We start from the raw sequence: 19,560 nt of genomic DNA, 5'->3' as shown, positions 1-19,560 counted from the left end.
TTACTGGCAGTCCATAAAGTTATAAATTTTGCCCACGCAATGTCAGTTATGTATTCGAATGTTTCACATTTACTGAATGACTTTTTGTCATACATTTCCGAATGACATATACTGTTCATATTTTATTTTATTATACCACCATGTTAAACTGTCAATAGTTGAAATTAAATGTCACCCACAGATATATATGCAATTCTATAAATGCGTCAGTCAATTGGAGCCAGATGACTGAATTCACTAAAATTTTATCAGCCTGATGATTATCAGTATCCATATGATTTAGACAAAAATAATTGAGAAATGGATCTGTAAATAAAACGTATCCTCACCTCTGAATAATGTCAATAATGTCATTGTTTAATATTCTCATGAATTTGTTAAATGGTATCATTGAAAACATTTAAATGTTTTTGAACCGACCAAATTAAACTCCATCTAATTAATTAAAATTTCGACTATATCTACTGGGTTATTTAACACCAGTATTAAACAGGTGTACAATTACGTTCATCTTGAATTTCAATATACAATATACTCTAAATTAATACTGTGAGCTATCTAATTTATAAGTTATTATAATATAATATCACTTTATAAATAATTGTTTCCATTATATTTGAAAATAGATAGTAAACTCTGGTAATTATTTATTAGTATTCCATTTTCGTCAGTATTATTAAAAAAATTACAAAAAAAACAAAACTTTTAATTACTAAAAAGCTTTGTTTATAATACTAAAATACTGCTTCAATGTTCAATTGAGAATAAAATAAATTAAGATTAAGTTAATTCCCTTGAATAAATTCAAATACACTCAGTTTGTCATGCAAAAAGACTAGATGAAAATCCATATATCCTGGTAGTATGTACAGCAGACAAGTCGAGTCGAGGTTTAATTCATCCAAGCGTTAATGGCTGTGCAGCATCACTCGTATTTCGCGCTATATGGATCTTCCTCTTGCCGGAGATAGTGGCAACATGCGACGTCAACAGGAGAAGTATAAAAACGAACAGTTGAGCCAAGAACCATGGCATTTAGAGTACTATCTGACTTTACTTACTCTTGTTTGTTTTCCTCACGACAACCGCAACGTTCATCCCTTGCGTGCCCGCAACCACTCCGTCTCATGTCGTTTTCCATTCGTGTTCTCATCTGTTTCTCGTAGCTACTTTTGTCTCTCTTTCTTGTACAAATTGAAAGACAATTTTCGACGTTCATTTTCACGTCTCTCGCGAACGCATTATTTTAGCTGGTGATACTTGTTGCTTTGTACGAAAACTGCCCATGATGTGCTAAAAATAAAATAAACTTTATTATTTTCTTCACTTTAAATACAAAGACTAAATTAGATACAAAGTTCAAAAGGTTGTTATCAAATAATTTATTTTTTGTAATATTTTTAACATAATTATTTTATATTAGAATTAAAGATAAATAAATGTTATAATCGAATGCCTGTTTAAAACAACTTGTAAAAGTATAAAAAAATAATGAAGGTAATTTTCGTAATTTCCTGAAGGTAAATTCAACTGTATAAAAATTTTTCATTTATATTTCCATTATCTAAATTAAAAACATTAATTGTATGGAACTTCTTTGATCTTCTACCTTGTTAATTTTTCTCTACACAATTGTTAATGATAATAATGTTGTGTATGTTCTAAACTTTATGTGAGAACTTGTGATTCATAACAACAGCATGTTCAAGATATATACAAGTTCTGTCTTCGTACAAAATTCAATGCAACGCGTCGTTTCACTGTGACTTTCAACCATTTAAAGGAAAAAGATTGTTGCAGAACCTTATGTTGTCATGCATACTGCACGTGGTAAAGTGCTTCGAGCTTGTACCGTGAGCGAAATACATACTCTAATTTAAAGCAAACTTTAAAAGCTACTTTTTCAACTAAACAGAGTATAAATAACAAATAAAGAACCAATTGAAATATATTATTAATTACGTCAAGTAAATAGCAATAATATATTTAACAGTAAAAATATTAGCTTATAACTGATGCTCCTATTTTTCTTTTTTAATACTAGGTGTAAATAAAAACTAAAAATAAAATTACCTTTTAAAAAAAGATCTTCTTGAGGAATATGTAGAATTCCTTTTACCTATATGATGTCAAAACCAGCATAGTTTAGTGTTAATATTTTATGTGTAGTCACGTTGATATGTCGAGTAAAAAAATTTAGAAGGATGCGTAAAAAAAATAACAAGATTTAAGTATAACTGTAAGAAAGAAAAGTAAAGAAAAGATACTGACTGTGCTTTCACAGGTTTATTGCAACTAAGTAAAGTGCATACTAAAAAGTTGGTGAATATCCGCAAAGAAAAGATGTAAGTTAGAAAGGTCAAACCGTAAAAAAGTTCAAATAATAGAAAAGTTATGTTGATATTAGACTATACAATTTTCATTCAAGAATATTTAAACTATCAATCATTTAATTATTTTATTAGAGACTTGAATATTTTGTAATTCATCTTTTGTATACATTTATTAAATTCTTAATAAGTTTGGTTAGTTATTTTATTAACGTATTTTGACGTTCAGGTTAACGAATTTCCTTTAAGAAGACAACTTTAATAATAAAATATACTCAACCATTGAAGTTTCTTCTTATTGTCATTTTATTCAGGTTCATTTAAATAGTTAATGTTGGCACATTATTCAGTTATTAAAATTCCATGAATTATATAAAATGAAGAATAAGAATTCAGAAAATGTTAAAAAAATATAAGAATCTTTTGTTCTATTTTTCTATTTTGGCTCATTTTAAAGTTTAAAGCTTTATATTTTGAATTTCATGTACCTTTTATGTAACATCTCAGAAGTGGAGTTGCTTATGTAGCTAATAAAACTGCTGTAATAATGAGGTTTATCCCCAGATCCGTTAATGATGAATTTCACTCCATGATCACTCTACAATAAAAATTAAATTTTTATTAATAAAATTAAATTTTACATAATGACAATATAATTGGATTCTATAATTAATTACAATTTGTTGTGAATAAATGTAAATTGAAAATGGGATATATTTTTCAATGTTAATCATGTTCTCTCATTGAATCATTAACCCATAAATCACAGTGTGGTAATAATCAATTATTATCAATGTCTGAATTATCTTGTCTAGTATCAGTAAATCTCTGTACAGACATAGTTTATATGTAGACGTACATCATCTGTAAATTGTACTAGAAATGAATATTCCATTAATTCGATCATTCATGAGTGACACTATTATATTCACGGCATAACCATTTCGTCTATATGATTACCCAGATACAGACCAAACTCCACTTTGGGGTTATCTAGACCGCTGACCAGTTGATGTGATTAAGGTAACTCAAGGTACTTATCTACACGTTAAGATATTCATGAAACCACTCTGATCCCACACGTGTGAGTTTCAAAGTGGAAACTAATCGATTAGCACTCAATTGATTTGAGAATATCATGTTTAACTTTCCTTGGCTAATTAACTTCCAACATTTTTATAAATTTGATCTCAAACACATATTATTCAATTAAACAATGATCTTTGTAAATATTCCATTGAACTGAACGATTATTTTTGGATTGTTTTTCTCTATAAATTTTCCAATACACTTCAGAAATATCCAATTTTTTTATGAGATTTGCGATCTGAATCCGAGATGAAATGTAGAATATAAATTTTATGATTTTGAGAGAAATAGAGGAAATCGAATAACACTTCCATCAATCCTAGGAATTGAAGGATTTGTGGACTTCTATTGTCGCATTTTGCAGACATTGAGCTACTACCTCTTGACCGGTCACGATCATCGTTTCACCATTGACGTACTTTTCGTTCCTAAAACCTCAATTATTTGGCTGAAACCCAATGGATGAAATAGCGACTAAACTAGATTTGTTTCACAGACATTGCCAGTTAGGTCTACATGAAATTGTTTCTAAAATCCACAACCGAAATTCCGATTAACCAGATATGTTGAAGTATGTCAGATAACATTCAATTATCAAAGCTCCTCCTATCATTCAAATTGTCGAGTTACGTTTTATAAATTTTAACTATTTTACGTTGTCTATGGTAAAAGTAAAATTTAAACAATTTTCATTTGTTCAATGACTAAAATTTTTCAAGAATGTAAGATATAATAAAAATGATAAAAAATCGGTCAACCAATATGTTATAAAAGAGAGAACTTTTTATTTTGTAAAGCAGTCAAAAAAGGAAAAACTGTTGAAAACCCTTCCTTCAAAAGAGAACGTAATAAAGAAAAAATGGATAGCTTGGGAGTAGGGAATAGATGAAAAGAATGAAAGGAAGTGGAACGCAGGTCTGAGCATCGTTTCACGTCGTCGACGATTTATCTCGATGCATATAATATGCACAGAGAATCGTGAAGCACCGATTGCAGTCTAAAAATTCTAGATTGAAACGCCTCATTTAGCCGGATGTGTATTGTGGAAAAATATTAAATATATACTCAGTTTTATTTTCCATTTTAAATCATCTGTTCAATTTTACAGTATGAAATAATAGTTCAATTGAGAATGAAGTATAAATTTTTTCATCATAGTAAAAATGCAATAAAATAAATACATACTTTTCAATATTAAAATAAAAACCAAGCTAAATATTAATAACTCTCTTCATCGTTACTGTATTTATTAATTAAATTTTTCAACAAATCATTTTTATTTTTCAGTCTAAAACAAAAAACACTTAACGAATCTATCAATGTATTAAATGTCAAACTTTTTTTATTATAAAATTGTAATGCGAAATGATCAAAGGCATATTTCTTAAAATTCTTTTATCAACAATTATGGACAGTCTCTGTCATCACGGATAGCAACGAAGCGTGCAAATTTTTAATCATCTGCTGTCGTCAGAGTCGATGGAGATTCAGAAAGATAAATTATAAAGAAAAAAAGACAACTCGGCGACCCGCGTCTAATCTAAAAATCAATAATTATTGGAGACTCAAGAGAATCATTGCAAGGGATCTAAAAAATTGGCGGTGCACGAAGTCTAAATGTTTACTCGACCAGAAAATCTTTTCCCGGCTTTGCTCAATAGTTCTATCTCTTTGCCTCCTTTTTCCCTTGCTCTTGACTTCAAAAGTCGATTCGCGGCTGTTGAAAAGCATCGGTCGCACAAAACTTTTTCTAACTTTTATTTTCGAGCATTCGACTTCTCTCATTCTGGGTTCTCTAGGAGTCATTCGCGGCTTCCCATCGATAAAAAAAATGAGATGAAAAAGTAAAAGAGGTTGAAATAAAAAAAACCAGAGGAATAATAGTTGTGATATTATAGAGCAAGACCAACCCACGTAATTTGAGATGAGTGATCACATAAACATCTTTTTGCTTTATCTGTAGTCACTCAGTTTCACTTTCACGAATGTATTTAGAGTAAACTAAGCCCTTTTCTTGGGTAAATTACAGAATTAAAGCAGCAACAGAAGACCCTCTTTCGTTTTGCTTCTCTTCGGAGAATGAAACAAAAAGCGCCAAAAGGGTCACACATGTCTCAACCTTGATTACTAGTGTCTCTGCTCTTCATTACTATCATGGCATACAGACTGAGCAAGGCAGAATATGTAATATATATCTGACGTGTCATCCATACGTAATGTCAAATTTTTTCTAACTAAATTAAAAGCTTTACCTCATTGCTCATCAGTCATAAAAAAACTAAGTTTTAACTGGCAGAAAAATTTTATTTGTGATGGCTTTTATTCAGGCCAAAAGTTAACAAAATAAGAAAAATTGAGTGAGGTAAACGAAGAAAACTTGAAATATAAAAGCTAGAAAAAGTTATGAACACAATTTTTGCATAACACATAGTCTGTGTGTATAAACTTCAATTCTTACATATCTCTTGGATTCAATACCTCTTCTCTTTTCTGCACCATCAAATTTTACCCTCAATGTGACGACAACTAGTTTTACCCAGGAGTATTGGACTCCTGGCGCAAGGCCACGAATTATTGAAGCTCAATTGGAAGTAGGAAGAGAGTTTCACCGACCGACCTGGCGAGCGTTTCCAATGCAACATACTTTTTATATTTCTCTTTTTCTCTCGTAGCCCATTGGGAGCCCTACGGCGCCGTTTGTATGAACGTCAACCTCGCCCCGTCACCTCTTTGCTCACCATCACTTTTTCACCGAAATTATTTTTGCTCTTTTCTTGTCTGCATATTGATCTGTATTTGGACGAGATAATATAAATGAAGTCTACTGTGGGGTATTCCACATTTCGTGCAATTATTTGAAATTTCCTTTCAGTATCGCCTCGATCTAAAATGGAAATTTCATTTCAAGCCGATTTACTTACCCTCCAGAGACACTACGCGAACGAATATTGTCGCACTTGTCGGGAAGGATTTTCTCGATGAAGTTGAGAGTCTTCTTTTCCTTGGAGACAACCAACGAATGCAATGTTAATCAAAATGAAATCGATACCATTCCTATAAAAGAGAAGAATTATTTATTTTAAAAAATTGGAAGATAATTTAGTTAATGGCTTAAATGTTATATAATTAATTTAAAGACTATGAAACTTATAACTTATACAACACTTTCAATACATTTTTCTAATAAAACAAACTATGTAAAATTTATAAGTCATAATCGTCATTTAGTTAAAGTAAATAAACTTTTTAATTCTTGTCTATGTAAACTTCTCAAGTTTATTCTAAGACTATCGAAAATTTTGCAAGCTACTCAGATGTGATATAATTATACCAAGGTATCAGTGATACCAGACTACCAGTATTTCAGAGAATCCTACTGAGTGCTAAGTCTACTCCATTCTCTAGAATTACTTTGTTATGTGTGAGACAGTATCTTACACATTCTAATATACCTTATACATAGCTTCAGTATCTCTCATTGCAATTCCTAAACTCTGTTCTCACTTTCAGTCATTCTACATCACTATAATTCTCTTTTTATTTTACAATAATTTTTTTTTCTCACGAAAAATATATTACTGTTCTTTTAATATTTTTTACAAACTATACCTATACTTTATATCTTTTAAAAAAATTTATCCTCTTTTTCATTCTAAACTGCTAGAGTACTGAAGAAAATTATTCATACATAAGTCAGGAAAATTTATCTAATCATAGTTCACTAACTAAATGCTCTCTACACATAGTATTTTTTTATGTGAGTTGTTACTTTTAATAAATTCTACATTCAACCACATAAAAAATTGCTGAACAAAAAAAAAAGAGTAAAGAAAAAATACAAAAAAAATTTTTTAGCAGCTTTCTAAAATAAATTTGATAAAGTGTTGTGAGAAAATGTAAAGAAACAAATCGAGAGTGACATTTTTGTTGAAATATAACTACATATCACTCCACAGGTGGTGTGAAATGAGAATCAGCAGGTGCGAATTTACCATTCAACTGTCATTATATTGAACCACGAAAGTACCTAAAACGATCTTTCTAAATTTCATTCAACAAATTCAATGAGATGTACATGGTCAAATCGATGCGAATCAGACAAAGAATTCATAGAACCGGAAATTATGTGAAAAAAGAAATAATACGAAGCATTCTTCGTGCTTCAGTATAACAAAGATTATAGAATAGATGCCTGTCAAAATATTAACCCTTTCCTTTTTACCTATGGATCAGATTACGAATAATTCAATGTTTAGTCAATAAAAAATTCAATCCCTCTATAAAATACTTGGTATAATAAAATTGAAGGTAACGATCGTAACAAAGCCAAGTGTTGAGAATCTAAACTGGTCTTTTTGGTATCACTTTACCTTGTACTTACTTTCTACACCTCTGCTATTAAAGACATGAAATGTTTACTTTATTCCTATACTGCCTTTGAAATTATATACTTTGTAAAGTAACTTTTTATTAATTTTTTCCAAATATCACAAATAAAATGTTTGATAAAATGATAATAAAAAGAAGAATTAGTGTCAAAAATAAAAATGAAGAAGAATATATTGTTAATACTCCAAAAATTTAACAAATATTCCTTTTCAAAATAATTTTTTAGAGCATAAATTAAACTGTAGTTTGTATACAAATGTAAAATATGAAAATGAAATGGCTACGTTATGAATAATTCGAATGAAAAAGAAATATTGTCTCATGTTTAACCCTTACCTATTGTATCAGATGTAGGATTCACTGAGTAGTGTGGGTGTTCAGACAGGCATACAATGGTATCGTCAAATAAATTCAAAGAGCTTTGTCAAACTTGTCCCAATATTTTGGTTTCATTTGTCTACTGCTTTTTTGCTTCCCCTTAGTATTACTCTTTCTATCTCCACCTCTTCGTCTCTACGGTTGTTCTACAAGTACCAGCTAAAGTATACGAAGAGACCAGTTGGGTCAGAATAAAGGGAGTTTCCGTTTCTATTCACGAGTATGTAATTCAACCCGTTGCTTGAGAGTCGACGTGTTTGTTCCTCAAAACGAGACATTTCAAGTTCTACCATTTTTGCTAGCAATGACAACTTGGAACATCATTGCTAAAGTTAAAAGAAGGAAAGAGAAATTTCCTTCAAGCCATTGAATTTTCCCGGAATAGCGATTTACCCGTACATCCGTTCGATTCTATCGTGTCTTCCAGTCGATTTATCACGAAGCTACCGTTCCAGGACTGTCCCTGTCGGAGAATGTCTTATCTTTTTTCGTGCTCTAGTTTTTTCAACACTGGAGAAAGGTAAAGAGTACCGAAAAAAAAATTAACTGAAGGATATAGCTTAACTCCTCTTGTCTCTTCAATATCAATATCATTAGCCATACGCCGTTGCACAATTTTTCAACGTCTCTTCATCTTTATGAATCTGATAATGATTCCCTTTTAGCACCTCCTTTAAACTTCAATATTTTTTCCATGGTGTATAGTAGCCTAGAAAATTGAAAAATAATGAGAATCTTTTGAATAATATCATCATCATCCTCTTTGTTTCTTATATCTATAAATTATTGTCATTTTAGAGGCTAGTTTACTCCTATTTTTAATTATTGCCTTTAGAATTTTTCTCTTATAGATATCATTTTCAAAGTAATTAATCAAGAAATTTTTCTAATTATAAAAGAATATTTAGAAACAAGTTTTTTTTATTTTTAAATGAGATAAAGTATTTTTATTCAATTTTCAAATAAAAGGTTGATGATCGGGTCAATTTATCATTGAATAACAAGGTAAAACTTTTCTTATAATGGAGATATATCGATCTAATGTATTAAAGTAAGGACATCACTGAAGACCGTAACTATATCAAGAGAAACGAGTGGTTCTCTTCAAGTGAATCTACACAGGAGGTATAGTTACGTGAAAACGAGTGCTAGTTGATTATCTGGTTTGATCGTCGTCGTCCACCAATACTACACGACCACACCGAAGTTCAAGACGTTGACAAATCGCTCCTATTGACATAAACGTTTTATATCCATAAGAGCGTTATATTATGAAATGGTCTCGAGGAATCCTGTTGAATCAATATTGAATATTGTTCTTGAGTTATATACGTGTAACAGCCAGTTCAAAATAAATATTTAACCTTCGTGAATTATTGGAATGTATATAACATCTTGTAAACTCCCAAGAAAACCAGGATATGTAAAACAAACGGTAGAATTTGAAGAGTGATAAAAAGTGGCCATGAAAAAAAACATTTCTTTGCTGGTCACATGAAATGATTGGGATTTCTGACGAATACTAGTTGTACTTAGCAAAAAGAATTTGTTTTCATACATTTCAAAATTTCTATCAAAAGTGATACTTCTTTACTAGAATTAATTCACGTAAAAGAGGAATTGTTGTTGATAAAAAATAAAGAATAGTAGAGATCAAGAAATATTTTAGTAAGAAATACTTAACTTGAGTGTCTTCGGTAAATATCGAGATATTCAGAATAACTAGCTTTTCATCTTGAGAGTTTTTATTTTCCTAGAGAAGCACCCAGAATCCTTGGCATATAGGAAGACACCGCGGTTGCAAAATTTACGATCTACTGCCGCCAACGACGGCGTCAGGAGCTACGTTAACTCGTATTTTTCAAGTTTTTGTGTCCTCCTTCATCACGTGGTTTATACCACCTCATGTTGTTATCAATGTCATTGAAATTCGTCTCATGCAAGACTATCAGCATCGTAGATATTTTCTAAGCGCCACAAAGTCTTTGGCATTTTCTCAATTCTCCAATGATCGACCTTGGAGAAGTTCAATAGCTTTCCATAAATTATCACTTTTTACATAGGTTACTCATTCGACCCTTTGCGACGATATGTATGAATTATTTATTTTATGATTTTTAGTAATGGCTTTCTTCAAGAGTCATAAAAGTGTACGGCATATATCAACGCCTACTAGTTAAACAACGGATGGATTGCATACTTAGATAGATGCATACAGTTTATGAGCAACGAACCATCTAACGATTGACTATGAAAGAATTATTGCTATATGTCTAATTTAACTCCTAGTTTTGCATATTTTACTCATATGTAAATTTAAATAGCAGAAAATATATTTTAGTACATAATTATACTTTAGCCGTGAATCGTAAATGTAAAATAAAACCTCCGAGAAAACGTTCTCATATAAATTTACTTTGAATATACACAAAGAAAGCTATCCTAATAAAATAAATAAAAATTTTCTCTATATACTCTGTCAGCCATGTATTATTAATGCAAGAAATGTTCATTTTTTGTAATTACATTCATATAATAAGATGCTCAATTTTTTACTTAACAAAAATTATTCATTAATAAATAATACTTTTCCTCCTTGAAGATATTTTAACTTTTTATATTTTTCGTATGTATTAAAATTGTTTGAAGGTGTCAGGAAAAGGGTGAACTGAGAACAAATTTATTCAACGCAATATTTTTTTGCTCCACGCCATTTTCTGATAATGACTTTATAATGACCAGCTTACGCAGAAACAAGTTCTAACTTTTTGCAGACAACGCAGGGGATTTTAAGGATATAACCCATGTCAAGTCTTCATTCTGCGGCTTTCTTGCTTTTTTTATTTTTTTATCCTATCCTAATCTCGTTTATCTCTTTTGTTTCACTTTTTTTACTGTTAATTATTGAGTGCTTACCGCAAATTAGAACTCTAGATATCCAAAACACTTGGTGCACATTGGTATCAGTGAAATATTACTCTTAATGTCCTTGCTTTGTTTCTCATCTCGAATTTTCAGTTAATTACTGATTATTAAACTCTAGTTTGTAGTAAACATGAATCATATGAATTGCTGCTAATGATCATTTAGGAAAATCATAATCTCCCTCGAAACTCATCTAGTCACCTAAAAAAATAAATATGATGAAGAGATTCTAATTGAATTTAATTATAACTTTTTTACTTATTGTTATTATTATTTAAAAAGAAAATAACCATTTTGGCTTTTTAACAATGATAATCACACAATCTAAACTTATTAATGCAGTATTTTTTCTATTCCATTAATTAATAAATGTAGACATTCATGAACATTTATTCTTACTTTCACATTTCTCTATAAGTATTTATTGTCATTTGTACTAAAACTTTATATAAATCAAGTAAAAGAAATATTAATTTTTTTAAAGCTATAGCATATATGCACTAAAATGGTTATGGTACGTAAAAAAAAAGAAACTGCGTAACATGTCCTCAAAACCGTCAAATTGGTACAACGGTAATTTTACATTTACTATTAATTATTTTAAGTTTTGAAATTTGTAGAAAATTTTATAATTTATATTGAAAAATAAATATGAAAATATTAATTTTTTTTTCTAGTCAATTATATTAATTTTTATACGTAAATAACCAAATTTTTGATAATTTAGTTACTAATTTGACCTACTTCCGACGAATGATTTTCAATTACTTTTGCAATATAATTCGATATAAATATATGTATTACAGATAAAATAGTTACATTTAATCTATTTTTTATATTATAATTAAATTTTCATATTAAAAAATATTCTAAAAAGATAATCATTTCTTTTAAAGTTGTCTACATTATTTTTAAACGTATGCATACATATGTATAGGTAAGTGCGGTAGACTTCCGGTAATAATCGCGAAGCGTCACATGAAAGGGTTGGTGGGATGAAAATAAAACTAAAAATAATGCAACAATATTAGAATGTCATTTTGTTGTATTTATTAGTTATTTAGTAGACCGAATTTTCCGTTGTTCGTTATCGTAAATAGAATGTTCAGGGTACAATGAAATCTGTTTTCATAGATAGAACTATGATGGAATCAAGATATTGAGGTTAGAGCTTCACTTCAGACTTCTATTATGTGATAGTCAATGGGCTATTGTTAAATCAAGTGGCTTCAAACCTTAAGAAAGTGTATTATATTTTATTCTACGACATTTTCCCTCAGACAACTAATGTTGATACTTGGATATATATTGCATCAACTTATGTTTACACATCTAACTACTCTAAAATAGCAAATATTGAGGGTTCAATTCTATGATTATTTCTGTGGGTAATCATATCATTACTGGGTTCCCACAGCACAGTGATTGTTGTATCATTGGAGGACGAAACTATGATGTATAAATCCTTCCATAACTGGTATCAATAATGAATTGGATCCATTGTGGGTTATATGTACCAGAACTATGGTTATTGGTATGACTTTTGGAAGCCGGGGTTCAATGAAATTTAACTACCAAGTATTCAAGTAAGTTTACACATTGCTATGTATTCATAGAGTGCATGATATTAAAAATTGTGTTAATTATTATTTTGAATTTTTATCATGTAAAAAATTAATTTGTATTTTTAATATTTCCTTTCATTAAACTTAAATTATTATTATTTTTAATATAAATATTTTTACCATTTAAATATTTATTTAGTATCTAAATAATATTATTGATAAACTAAAGTAGTTATTTTCTATGTAATTGAACAGATGACATAAATGGAATGGGTTGTCGCCGATAAATTGAATAAGTATGAATAATATTTAGAGTATTGACTGAACCAACGTGCTTCTATTTTATTGTAACGAAACAAAGTTCGTTTTGTGAGATAAAAAGAGTAATACTAATCACGCTGTTAATGAATAAGAGAAGGAATGAGAAAAGGACTCTAAGGAATTCATATATAACCAACTGCCACAGTTTATCGTCTCTGCTGTTGAAGGGGTTTATATATTCACTGCATCACTAAACACCCTTTCATAAACGTGATGTAGAACGACCTAAGGCGTCACTGCACAAATTTAATCGCATACGCAGTAATTTTCACCTGCAGCAAACTCATTTACACGAGGAGTGATTACGTCTTGATGCTGGTAAAACTACTGATGGCATGAAAACCTTGAGGTATGTAGTAAATGGATTATTAAAAAAAAGTAAAGTTGAATAATGAAAATCTGTAACTTATTTCACTAATTTATTATTTAAGTTTTATCTAACTTGCTACCGACTATTATTGATTTTTTACATAATTAATTAATTTTAATAATATCGATCCAAACGGTTTATATTTTTAGAATATATAATGTAATTGTGCATTTTCTATTCTAACTCTCGGATTATCATTTTCTGCATCCGGCGACTGAGGGTGACTAAAACCTTCACCTCTGTTGACTATAATCCCGGCTAATCTTCAGACGCTTATATGCTTATAATAACAAATACTCATGTTTCTTGCAGACTTTGTGGCCTGCTCAAGCAATAAATATTCCAATATTATTGTTCAAAAGTAAAAATATAATCATTATAGATTATAGCATAATGAAAATAGAACAACCACAATTGTGAGACGTTATATTATTACCCAATAATTTCAAATATTCAATCGAGTTGAATAATTACACGACTTGAGAGAACTTGAATAATTATTAACTTATGAATATTATTGCTGGAAAGATAATTTTATCTTACAAATGAAATGAGACAGAAAGAGTTATAAAAAATTGTGAACAATCGATATTCAGATGAATTTCAATAATAGATTACTTTAACTTTTTGATGTTTTGTTTCTGGTTTGGATAAACTTTTGTTACTATCAAAATCATTATATTATTTAAATATTCGTTTCCTCTTTGGATGCTTTATGTCTTACTGTACTTCCTTTTGAAATAATTTATTTCTATTATTGTTAAAAAAATAAACTTTTGTTCTTACGGTATAAAAAAACTATAATAAAAAGTATTAGTAGAGCATAAAATAATGAATAATAAATTTTGTCGCATGGAAATAAAAGGTAAAAAAGTTTAACCAATTCAATGGTGATAAAATGTACATGTAGTGATTCATTCTATGCACACCACACAAAAAGCAGTATTGCTAACTATATAGTTAGCAGAGTCTTAAATTTATAGTGAAAATGAATTTTTAATTTTGTACGTATTTTACGACTGCCCATTAAAATATGCGGAAGAGGGTGTTTTTTTCTCTTTTTCTTAGTCTACTTTTCACGGGTTAGAGAATGTGCTACAGAATTTCGTAGTGAAACATTCGGTAAGGAAGAAGACGAAGGATGTGATCCCAAAGGAGTTATATTTCCGTAAAAGTGCTCTCAGCTCCATCGTCCAAGATTGCTATGAAATATGCGATCGTACGAATTTGTAGGTGCACGGTGTCTATTTGCAGTATGCACCTGTAACATTTAGAAATTTTTCAACCTTATCTTTTAACATTTGTTTGATAATTTTAATAAAATATCTTTTACTGAAAGATACAAGAGAAATTTTTAGCAGAAAATTAACATTTCTTTTATTTCAATGATAACTATTGATTACACATTATTTTTTTTTTCTTCGAATAAAACACCTTTGAAAAATGATAGACTTTACTTTTACAATTTGTTTTAGAATATTGTTTCTCTTTTATCGTAAGATATCTACTTCTTTTTCATTGAACTCGATAATAGGAAGCTTCTTTTATCCACAAAGCTTTAAAGAAATACCTTCTTAAATCCTCCGACACATTTATTGCAACCTATCAATTTCATACATGACACAGAAGTTTTATGAATTAAGATTAGTTAGAGAGTTAATGTTTTTTATATTTAGAATTCTTCCTTTATATCTGTTAGATACGTTTATAAATCTATTGTTCTGTCTCATTGGAAAAGCAGCTATAAATAATATCTTCAACTCTATCCAAAGTTTTTTTATAAATACGCGTGTGGTTTCTACATTTAAGAAAATTGGATGTCAAATTTATTGCAGTATTGCTCACAATATTATGGCGTGTTGAGACATATTCTTAGAGTGTGCCAACAGCAGATATTATTTTCTTTACGAGTACAATTTTACGAGATTTAGTAAAGATTATAAGAAGACTTGGTAATAGTTGTGTGGACAAGTTCCAATTTATTCTTCAAACTAAGAGTAAAATATTATCATGAAAAAATATTTGTTCCATTTAACTGTGAGCTGTTAAGACTTTATAAAATATGTAATTCTTTTCAGCAGTTAATTATACAATAGTAATACAATAAAAATTTCAATATATTTCAGATCATTTCAATGAATATCAACTATCTTTTGGAAGTCTGATGATTTGTCAGGATATATATGGGAAATTCCATTATATCAACAGAAGACTGAATAATTCAATTTTTTATTATGATAAAATATGGCAAAATTAACACATGACGCATTCACCATTTCAATGATTAGAGTGGTTGCTCGAGTGGAAATCCAATTGGAAGTGTTATTACGAAAATTTTCCCATTAATCTTCACATCACTCTCAATTAACTCAAACGGCCGAGTATACAAGTGAGACAGAGAAAAATTGAAATGGTATGGTATACGATGAGAAACAATGAATATGTTATCATTCCGTGTTCCCTGTTAATTTTTACCTGTACTTCTATGGCAACATAACACAACAGACCTCGCACTCCACTGGATTACGCTCGGCCCCATTTCATTTAGGGTGATGTACGAGTTTTAGAACAATTTTCCCGTACAACTCCGTAGGCGCGAGATATAAATTAGTCGGTGCTAGGGTACCCGAACCAATTTATCATAATTTCCGCGATACACGAGAATACACGGGGGTAATAAAGAATCAAACGCGTAGGCGGATGCGGAAAATCGCGCTTGGGCGTTGTCTCGTATATTATCTGTACTGTTTTTCGTTGTCCTATCTTTTTTTTTTCTTTCTTATCTATATCACATCAACCGGAAGTTGTAGACAGTTCTACTGGCGCGTATTTGTAACATTGGATCCTGGATGCTATTGACGAACGCCTTCCGACAGATAATGTATCTTTTTCCAGCTATTCTTTCAGAAAATAGATCGTTTTAATTAATTAAAAAAAATATTCTTAATAGAATGGAACTTCCAAAAGTATTTCAAACAATAATATTGCATCGTCTTTAATCTTGCAATCGTGGTAAATTGGTAAAGTCTTGTGTAGATGAATAAGAATAATTGATCAATTAACTTATACTACAACGCTAGTTGAGAGAAATCCTTTAGTTTCTTATTGCAGAAGCTGTAGAAAATTCTCTTTTACAGCTTCACTTAATTATATTTCGCTGTTCAGATCACAAGAAAATGTTTTATTTCTTTGTATTTATTTTTTGTATCGATTTTTCAATATTCTTTTTATAGTGTAAGGTATGTGAAGTGTTGAATCTTTGGTGTCATTGACAAAGATCTTCCGCCAAAGAATGAATCTTCCTTTCGAAATTCTTAGAGAAAATACGTTAAACGAACTTCCAGTCATTGATTCACCTTACTGTGTAAATCATTATTCTTGATGTACCAATAGAATAAAATCAATACAAGTGAACGTTAACACTACTGGTATTACTCGATTCACTTATAAGGGTGATTCAAAAGGTGTGTGAGACGTTATAAAGAGAATCCAACAATGTATAAGCTCTTTTGTAAAGCTTACAAGTTCAATTGTGAAGTATCCTGATTCGTTTAATCGTTCTAATAGTTGAGGACTTTTTTCATAGCAAAAAGCCTTCTTATTGTTAACTAAAGTTTGATCCAAGTCCGATAATGATTTAACTTTTTTCAATTTGTAACATACGTTTTTTTTTGTCATCTTTTCAAGGATACACATTTATTCTTTTTTCATTACTCTTTTTATTGTTTTATTATCTGTAGAAATTCGAAAAATTTTCAAAATACCATTTTAAAAAAGACAGTAATAAGAACAACAATAACTGCATACCATCTGATGTCAAATGAAATATTATGAACATTTCATTTGCTTGGTAACATATATTAAAAGCACAAAAAGTGCCAATTAACTAATTTATCCAAAAAATTTAAGGATATTTATGAATTGCGTCATTTTATCTTCTATCAAATTTAATTCATGTCAATGAATTAAATGTCGATAATGTCTGTGAACTGACAAAATGTTGTAAAGGCTATATAATATTTCTTTGTGAATTTCATTGGATTAAAGTTATCTATGAAATCCAATTTAATGAATATTCCTTTCTTTATTCAATATTGTTTAAGGCTTATATATTCATCATCATCTAGGATCCAAAAAATTAAGTTAATTTTTATTCACAGAGTATCATTATGGGCTTGAATAAAATATATTAATACCATTCAAAGCAACTCTACATATAGAAAAGACATTCTAAAATTGACTGAATGAAGTAATAAGACTAAAGCAGAGAATAGGAGAAAGGTTTAAATATACAATTACAAAAATAGCTTGTGAATAAGGGTATATCCTCTATTTAAATGGTCAGTATTAATAAAAATAGCAGATATTTAAAGAGCTGTCATTCATATATTACGCACGCAAACTTTGCGGTAGGCACATGAGCTGCATGACACTTAGCGTAGGTACAAAATAAGCACATGAGAAAATGCAAACGTGTTATTTTCTCTCCCTTGAATAAACTGTAATGTTTTAGTTCACGATAGTAATAGAAGAGAAACTTGACGCGTGATTCAACATGATCGTATCTTAAGCTAATTGAATCTCATTTACTAATTACACCTTTCATTTATTATTATATTAATCAAGGAAAATAATTTACTTTCATAGGCTGCATTTGACATTTTCATTATGTTGCTATTTTTACAGATGGAATAGCTGTTTAGTCTATGAGTTATTGAGAAGTGCACGTAAAGCACTTGTATACTTTCAATAGAACTTTAAAGCTTTAAAGCTCTATTCAGTGCACTGGAATACTGAGATACGAACAACATTTGGCCATTGAAATTGCTTCTATTTACGAGACTTCTATATAAGTAGACTTATTCGATACCTAATGTATTGATACAATGTTTTTTTAAGGATAAGTTTTTTTTAAAGTGTGGAATCATCAATAACTTATTTAAAAAAAATATATTTTTTCATAAAATCTATTTTTTATACCATAACATCCTAACGCACGAAGCAAAAGAAAGATTGACTCCATTTTTTATAATCACAAATAAAACTTTTAAGTGATAACTATTCTAATGTAGTCAAAATTAGTGACATTTAAAACAATTTATCAAAGGGTTCGTAGAATTAAACATCATTATTGTGTCAATATTGATTATACCAATTTGAGGGCATAAAATATTCATGAGTAGGGTTTCTGACACAGTCGAATTCGCAAAGTGCAATGGAATATGTATTTTCGAATGCAAAAGCTACTGGTCAAGAATCACCATTGCTCGACGTGGAATTGCTTTCCGTAGAATGTCCCGTGGGAGGTGTAGGCAAGTCGCTCGAGGCGATGAAGTCTTGTCCTCCTCACCTGCGCAATGTAGATAGTTGGAAATATCGTCTCGTCCTTGAGGCGGATATGCTAATAACAATCGGCAAAATGAACGAGTTGAATAGTAGTTTTTGTAGTTTTCTTGTTGCCTCGAAGGCACGCGATCGTCTTCATCGTCTTAATTGGTGCGTTCATTTCATATCAATGGCCTTGCTTTACGAGTATCTCACAAGTATCAGAGGTCCAGTTGGTGATTCAAGTAATGTTAGACGCTCTGCGACATCCTAATGAAGCAAATTTGCATCTATGCACCACCTGAATGAACAAACTAACACGCAAGACTTTGATTTTAAAGAATTTACACGAGCAAATTCAAGTCAGACCACTTATTCATCTTTTTTATTTTTCTTTGTGCATTTTTTACTTTTGAGTCTTATCAATTTGCGTGCATGAACCTTTCTTTTGCCAAAATAAATTACTTCGGATGTAATCGATTCATCTACACGCCGGGAGATTACTGAGTACGGGATTGCATAATAATCATTCAGACCCAGCTTCATCACAGCTTGTAGAGGACATTTGCCACGCCTTATGCGTTCACCAGAGGCTGCACTAGCATTGAGAGCAGCGGTAGCAGCAGTCAATCTATACTACAAGCGAATCCATAATTTAAGCCTTCAGTTGAATTGTGTATTATTGGCCGCAGCTGTCATTGTTGAAACAGTCTAGCTTGTTATGCAGTGATCGATCTTCAGTAGCAGTGAACTTTACACGATACCTTGTAGAATATTCCTTCGAGTTACTAGGGCACTGATACTCTCTACAGCCAAATGCATCAGTACATTTGGAGCATACCTACAATCTGGTTAATTTGTGATTCAC

The 19,560-nt window shown here is 30.2% G+C and overlaps 2 long non-coding RNA genes across 3 annotated transcripts in view; one reads left to right on the top strand and one right to left on the bottom strand.

Moving 5' to 3' along the window:
• Positions 1 to 2,834: 2,834 nt before the first annotated feature.
• Positions 2,835 to 11,535, bottom strand: LOC118064876 (uncharacterized). 2 transcript variants are annotated; one of them, XR_004690111.1, is made up of 5 exons: positions 11,402 to 11,535; positions 11,103 to 11,312; positions 8,145 to 8,895; positions 6,341 to 6,473; positions 2,835 to 2,928 (listed from the first exon to the last, which is right to left on the bottom strand). It is a non-coding gene; the product is annotated as an uncharacterized lncRNA (long non-coding RNA). The 2 variants fall into 2 exon arrangements; XR_004690110.1 differs by lacking the exon at positions 2,835 to 2,928 and adding an exon at positions 5,890 to 6,209.
• Positions 11,536 to 12,081: 546 nt separating this feature from the next.
• Positions 12,082 to 19,560, top strand: part of LOC118064870 (uncharacterized) — a 51,362-nt gene continuing 43,883 nt past the window's right edge. Inside the window, exons 1-2 of the long non-coding RNA XR_004690100.1 lie at positions 12,082 to 12,697; positions 12,932 to 13,346. This is a non-coding gene — a long non-coding RNA (uncharacterized lncRNA). The remainder of the gene's footprint in view (positions 12,698 to 12,931; positions 13,347 to 19,560) is intronic.

The sequence above is a fragment of the Chelonus insularis genome, unplaced genomic scaffold (genome assembly GCF_013357705.1).
Source record: "Chelonus insularis isolate UGA/USDA-ARS -01 unplaced genomic scaffold, ASM1335770v1 contig_25_pilon, whole genome shotgun sequence".
In the NCBI taxonomy this organism is placed as follows: Eukaryota; Metazoa; Arthropoda; class Insecta; order Hymenoptera; family Braconidae; genus Chelonus; species Chelonus insularis.
Note: the sequence above shows the minus strand (reverse complement) of the source record. Positions and strands in the feature narration are given on the sequence as shown.